Source organism: Corvus hawaiiensis, chromosome Z (assembly GCF_020740725.1).
Source record: "Corvus hawaiiensis isolate bCorHaw1 chromosome Z, bCorHaw1.pri.cur, whole genome shotgun sequence".
Classification (NCBI taxonomy): Eukaryota; Metazoa; Chordata; class Aves; order Passeriformes; family Corvidae; genus Corvus; species Corvus hawaiiensis.
In genome coordinates, this window is record NC_063255.1 from 71,386,214 (window position 1) to 71,393,627 (window position 7,414).

A 7,414-nucleotide genomic window follows, 5' to 3' on the forward strand; every position below is an offset into this window, starting at 1 on the left:
AGAGGCTAACCCATGTATTTGAGAAGTTGTGATGGTCAGGTGGAGTTCCCATGAGTGGAAAAGGGGAAATATCAACCTTATTTTTAAAAGGGATAAGAAGGAAGACCCAGGGAACTACAGGCCAGTCAGTCTCACCTCAGCACCCAACAAGATCACAGAGCAGACCTTTCTCAAAACTATGGCAAGGCACACAGAAAACAAGGAGATGATTGACAGCAAACATGTCTTCACTGAGGGCAAATTGTGCCTGAGAAATGTGGCAGCCTTCTACAATGGGGTTACAGCACTGGTGAGTAGCGGAAGAGGAAATGATGTAATTTACCTGGATTTTGGCAAAGCATTGGATACTCTCCCAGATGGCTCTCCTTGTCTCTAAACTGGAGAGGCATGGATTAGATGGTGGGGCCACTCACTGAATAAGGAATTGTCTGGATGGTTGCACTTAAAGTGTTTGTGGTCAATGGTTCAATATCCAGGTGGAGACCTGGTGGTCATCAGGGGTTGTTGCTGAGACCAGCACTGTTAAACAGCTTTGTCAGTGTCATGGACAGTGGGATCAGAGCATCCTCTGCAAGTTTACTGATGACACCAAGCTATGTGGTGTAGTGGACTCGTTGGAGGGAGGGGATGTCACCCAGAGGGACCTTGACAGGCCTGAGAGGGGCCTGTGTGAACCCCACGAAGTTCAGCAGGGCCAAGTGCAAGGTCCTGCACGTGGGTCAGGGCAATCCCAAGTACAAACACAGGATGGGCAGAGAATGGATTGAGAGCAGCTCTGGGAAGAAGGACTTGGGGGTGCTGGTGGATGAGAAGCTTGTCATAACCCAGCAATGTGAGCTTGCAGCCCAGAAAGCCAAACATCTCCTGGCCTGCATCAAAAGTGTAGCCAGAAGGTCTAGGGTGGTGATTTTTCCCCTGTGCTCAGCTACCATGGGAGCTCACCTGAGGCATTCAGTGCTGGGACTCCCGACATAAGGGGAGGTCCCATATGGATCTTCTGGAGCTGTCAAGGGACAGCCGTGAAGGTGGTCAGAGGGCTGGAAATCTCTCCTATGAAGATGGGCTGAGGTAGCTGGGGGTGTTGAGCCTGCAGAGGAGAAGGCTCCAGGGAGATTTCATAGCACCTTCCAGTACCTACAGGGGGGCTACAGCAGAGCTGGAGAGGGACTTTTCACAAGGTCATGTAATGATAGGACAAGGGGGCATGGCTTTAGACTGAAAGAGTGTACCACAGAGGGACATTCATTATCAGGTGGCTAAGAGAACAAATGTCACATCCATAGGCCTTTTGAACTCTTCCAGACAGGCAATTCCACCACTTCCCTGGATGTCACCAGCATGTTCTGATACCTACAGCCCTTTCAGGTAAGAAATTTGTATCCAATCTGAACCTCCTCTGGCACAACTGAGGCTGTTTTTTCTTGTCCTGTCCCTTGCCAGGGAGTTGTAAAGAGAGATAAGGTCCTCTCTGAGCCTCCTTTTCTCCAGGCTAAACACCCCCAGCTGCCTCAGCTGCTCCTCATTAGACTTGTGCTCCAGGTCCTTCATCAGTTCCTTTGCCTTTGTGCTGGCTCCTTCCTGTCCTACTTTGCTTTTTTCACCAGTGCTAAGCATGCATATTCTTAGGATTCAGATTGATACAAATAGACAAAGGGAGGGACAGTTAGTTTCATTTTAGTTTCATTTTCTTAAGAAATTCGGCTTGTCTGAGCATACACGCCTTTTTCGTTTTCTACTTCAGTAGCTTTTCAAGTTCTGGATGCAATAACCTACATTTGACAAAGATGTAATATTAAAAGCACTTAATTTTCATGTTTCCTCAATGTCAGATCAATCACTTTTATTTAAATACAAATGAAAAATCAACCAGGAAATGGTTTAGCAGTGCCTCATTGCCTACTATTAGTATCATGCTGCAGTGCTTGCCAGTCTTTGCATTTATCGAATGTGTAAGGCTCCAGACTGCAAAAATCAATCCACTTTCCAAGCAGTCAGGTCATTCTTCTCTAAAATATTAGGAACTAGTGAAGGAAAATAAGACATTGCTTTCACCTACATTGAATTTATTTGCTTGTTTTTTGTATATAACTTAATGTTAAATGCTCACGGCTTAAGAATTAGACTGCATTGACCTAGTGTAGATTTTGAAACATTTTGATATGTATTGATCTTGAAACACTATATAACAGTGGAGTATCAGGCAATTAGCAAAGCCTCTTACATTTTCAGAGCTGAACTGCTGCAGAGATTTGATTTTTATAAGATACTTGTACATATATATATGTACACACATATATATATATATATATGTATATTCTCTTGCATACAGAACTGGCATCCAGCTGCATTTAGGGTGCATTGTTTTAAATATATGTTTAGTTTATGTCTTTGTTTAACCATACATCATTTAGAAAGAGAAAAGTGATGTGGTGCTTCTCTTTTAAAATCAGAATGTTAAAATCTTATGTCTGCAGGAAGTTAACACAGAAGTCGACAATCAATTACCTCTGTTATCCTGGAAGTCTAAGTATCTCAATCATTATATTAATCTATTGTAGATGGCACTAAACCGCAAAAGCATAGAATAAAACAGTGCAGAATGCATGTCCATGAAGATTCACAAATCTCTCTTTCAAACCCATGGAAGACCTTTGTTTTTCTACAACCAGTCCTGACCATACTTATCAGTCCATTCAGAACTGTATCATCCCCCTCACCAAGTGCTGACACCTTTCCCAAGCTTTTTCATGAACCATATGTCTTAACCTGTGTAAAGGATGTTTTCCTTGAGCACTGAAATAATTTTTCCTAATGCATGGCCAGCTTGCCCACCAACTGTAGAAAAGCCCTTTTCAATTGGAAAACTTTGGACGGAATTGTCCTGCCTAAATCTTAGATGAGTCAAAATATCTGGATTCCAGGGTGCAGAGAGCTCCACAACATGTGTTAATTTACTAAGCATGGCATGACAAAAATCAAGAAGTCGCCTTCAAAGATCTTAGAAGTAAGATGTGACAAGCCACAAGTTGTTAAGTCTGGCTGAATGTGTGTTATGAAAGCTTCCTGAAGTTATTACAGACTAATAATATGCCATTCTATAACAAGGAATGCTCAAATCAAAATGTTAAATACCAAAAAGCAAAAAAAATTTTATTGGACAAGGCTGTTCATTCACGATGAATCTCATCATTATGCAATGTATCAATGTATTTTTACAAAGCAAAAGAATGCTTGCTTTGTTTGCTGAATACTACTGGATATGTGGTTTCTATTTGTACACTCAGTCCTGTCTTTAACTTTTTGGCCATTCCCTTAAAAAAGGAGAATAAATACACAAGAAAAAAATGAACAGTGTATCTGCTATACATGCATTTTATTCTCAAAATAAAAGCTATTTCAGCACAAAGCATAGATGAAGCACCGAGAAGCTACTGTAAACAGTGCAGCACTGGCTCTAGGAGTAAAGCATAGGCTGAGCTAAGGAAAGAAATTCTGAATGTTTTGGGGGGGCTCCTTCATAGTTGTTCAGTTCTTAAGAAATACGGTCATCAGTGCTATTATGCAATACTAGAGTTGCACCCACAAAAAAGATGTAGTCAGTTTTCTGCATCTCTAAATACCCCAAAAGTACTAAGTTCCATCTCTAGAAAGCATAACAGGAGGGAAGTATTTAATTAAAGATAGAGGATATAGCATTATCATGATTATTCTCAGAATTATCCACAACTGGGAAACTATTCTGGAAACTGCAAATATTTAAGTGCAGCTATAGTCTAAGGAGAATAAAGCAACAACAAATGGGTGGGGATAAAATTCTGCATTAGCAACATCAAAGCAAAGAACAATGTCTCAGATATGTCCTACAAAGTTAGATAGAAATATCCGTTTGGTTTTCTAATTAACTAATATTGATGAATATTTTAAAAAAGCAACAAAAGTGCTCATTAGGGCAGCAACCATTATACTTTTTTTAAAAGCCACTTTCAAGTATAAAATTAGTAATATCTACTTCAGAAACTCTATTTTGTCATTAAGTCTAGTAACAGAAATAAGTGTCAACCAAACGTAGCTTATGTTTTGCTGTGATATATTTGTTTAAAATACAGTCTTGATCGTCTGACTTAGCCTCTAAAGCACAAAAAATTGATCAAATATCAGTCACCTACATTAAAGATTAAATGTGTTAGAGACATATTTTGCTCTTTTTCAGCATTTAACTTGGGTTAAAAAAGCGCTAATTATTATGGAACATCATTACTGCTCTCATGGATGTTTTGAATCCACCAGTTTGAAATTGTGTGTTCTAAGAAAAAAGCCAAACATATCCACAACTCTCTCTCATGTTGTGCAGCAATGGCCCAAGCAGCCAGGATGGTCCAGGAATACATTTGACAGTGAATATTGTACCATGTTTTGAAGTGATGCCTTGGAGTGTATGTGAGTATATGGGAATGTGCTATTTCATGACCCACCTTAATAGAAAATAACTGTTCATTACTACAGAATTCCTAGATCTTTATTTGAAGAGATAATTAACTGTAACTTCAAATGCAAACAGCCCTAAGATAATGTTAGATGTTCCTAACATTTTGGTATACAAACTAATTAAATCACAGCATACATACAAACATACATTTCCTGGAATAATGTTGACAATATGGAACAAAATTTGCATATGTCTATTGTTGCTTCCTGCCTATTGAAAGCAAAGCTTCAAATTGCAGAAAAAAAGTGTGGTGTATTTTCAGATTATATTCTGGTTATTATTTGTTCCGTTAATCTCTTTCCATTTCAACTGAAGATTACATTGTGAAAAGAATATTACAAATCAACTTTACCTTTTGTGAAATACCTTTTACTCTTTGTCCATACAGTTGTGTATGGACAAAAAGCTTGTGAAAAATTGTCGTTAATATGTGAGGTCTATACAAGACAACCAAAAAAACCCATTCTATAGGCAGCCCAACTATAAAGAAATGATATTATTAGAAGGAAAAGACAAACAAAAATGGACAAAAATCCCCAAACATCATGGCAGATTCTAGTAGCTATAGTTCTTCTGACCAATCTAATCTTTCTTGTCTTCCTAAGTTACCCTAAAAATACTTAAAATGCCTAGCTTTTGTGATGCTGTCACATGTATCTCACAAACGTGCTAAAGATTAATTCTAGCTAAACCACTAGAAATGTTCACTAAGCAAAGTGATAAACAGCATATCCCCCCCTTCCCCAGCACCCCCTACAGAAGAAGAGGTTTCTACACTGCTGCTCCAGGCTGTTTAGGGTTGAAGGAGGTATTGGCAGCCTTACTGCTGATTAGCTGGTTGAGATTTCAACAGAACCTTCTGCAGTAAATGTGTGCATTTGTGTGTGCACTACAAAGCAGTGAATACCTGAAAAATAATATAGAAAAATAATGTACTTTATCAAGATGAGGATACCATAATATATTATAAAACAGAGAGAATGCCCATTACTGTGTCGAATACCTTGGAACTTCCTCCCACCAGCCCGTTTTTGAGTGTAAACTGATTTGTCATATATCCAACCCTGGCAGCAGGGAGATAGATGACCTGCTAAGGGCTCATGGGCAGCAGTGCCCGTGTGCAAGGACTCTGGAGGATGCTGAGGTGTTACCTTAAAAAGAAACAAAACCCCCAAACCAACAACTACTTTACAATCTGGAACATGTTGCAACAAGCTTGTATGACCCTTGCAGTATATGACCTATAGTATAGGAATGCATAATACTTGGTTGCATTACTCCACTATTTCGTCACAATTTAGAAAGAAAAAAAGGAGAAAGATTCCAGCATTATTTATGCAGTTCTGGTAAAGATGGCCCCACAATTCCTTTGGGAGATGCACGATGTCACATGGTGTCCCACAGTTACAGAGTTTTAGAGGTCTAGTTTGAAAGCCAAAAAGGAAATGTAGGAGGAGAAAGAGTGACTGTTCTGTTGACAGCAGAACAAGTAAGGCATAGTTTCCTATCATTTTGATCCTTCTTCTTTGATTTCAAGTAATTTAATAAAGGATAGGCACCATCTTTCAGAGTGGTGGCATTTATTAGCCTATTTTCCCCTTGGGAAAAGATATATTTAAGTAAGTTAACTAATAATGTTAAGCTAACTGTGAAACTTCTCCAGCAGAAGGGCATGAATCAGATGTCTGTCTTCTATCTGATTGTCCATTTTTATTAATTCTGCAGGACCACAACTTATTTATCATTGTTTTTCTGTAACATGTGATTGATATTTGCTAGTGGTTTTAAAAGTCCTAGAAGAGACAGCAGACATTAGTGTTCTTATTACTGAGTTTTATTTTTCCTCATTAAATAAGGAACGGTGCTGAGATTTTGGAGAAAATATTGTCCTCTGTCATGTAAAGATTTAGTAAGTGTAGTGTCATTCACCACCTCAGCAGAGAATATTGGAAACTAGTACTCATAAAAATGTGTGCTATCAAGTACTGCAACTATCCTCAACTCAAGTAGTCCTCAGATTATTGTGAAATAACATTAAGCAAGAATCACTAAGTAGTTATGATAACATCCTGACATTGTATCTTCACTTTTCTTCTAGTGATGTTGCCTTTCTTCAGCCAGTGATTTACTGGCGCATTAGCTCTTTCATCTCTTTCTTTCTGTTGTGAGGAAAATATGTCAACAAAGCGGAGGAAATTTTCTCCCATTCTCCTCTCTGCTAGAGGCAGTGGGGAGAGGATTGACTTCTACAGCTTTTTTCTTCACAGCATGCAGACTTCATCACAAGCAATCACATACTTGTCAACATGACCATAGCTCCTCCTTGACCACCTTGCCAGTGTCAGCAAGGTACAAAAATGCTGGCGCTCCTTGTGGTGGTAACAAGTAATACAGGTGTCTGATCTGCGCACAGAAATTCACATTGTATCATTTTGTTCTTGCGTTTGTAAGAAATTAGTATAATTTCTGGCTCATTTTTGTCATCACAGGACGAAGCCATTCAAGTCTCTTCACTGAAGTCACATGCTGAAGGTACGAATCTTTGATTTCATAACTATTAGGACCACAGTCTCCCTTTCAGAGAGGAAGTCAGTTTTGAGGTTTCTCTGTTGGTTTTGTGTTTCATAGTTTTCTTTATTTGGTTGCTAGAAGCCACCAGCAGAAACTTTGAAACCTTAAGAGACAGAGAAAACAGACATGAAAAAGCTCGTCCTTAAAGCAGTGTAACAACTGAAAAGGAGCAGATGAGAAAGAGTATATAGATCAGGTAGACTGGGAACCCAGAGAAAGGTGGAACAACTGAATGACAGAGATTTAAAATTATCAAGCATGGGCTCAGAACTTTGTAATGAAGAAAAGTAAATTAAGACATTTTTATGAGGAGCTTGTCAAGTGCTTTAATGACATGATGCTCATACAAGAGCATGG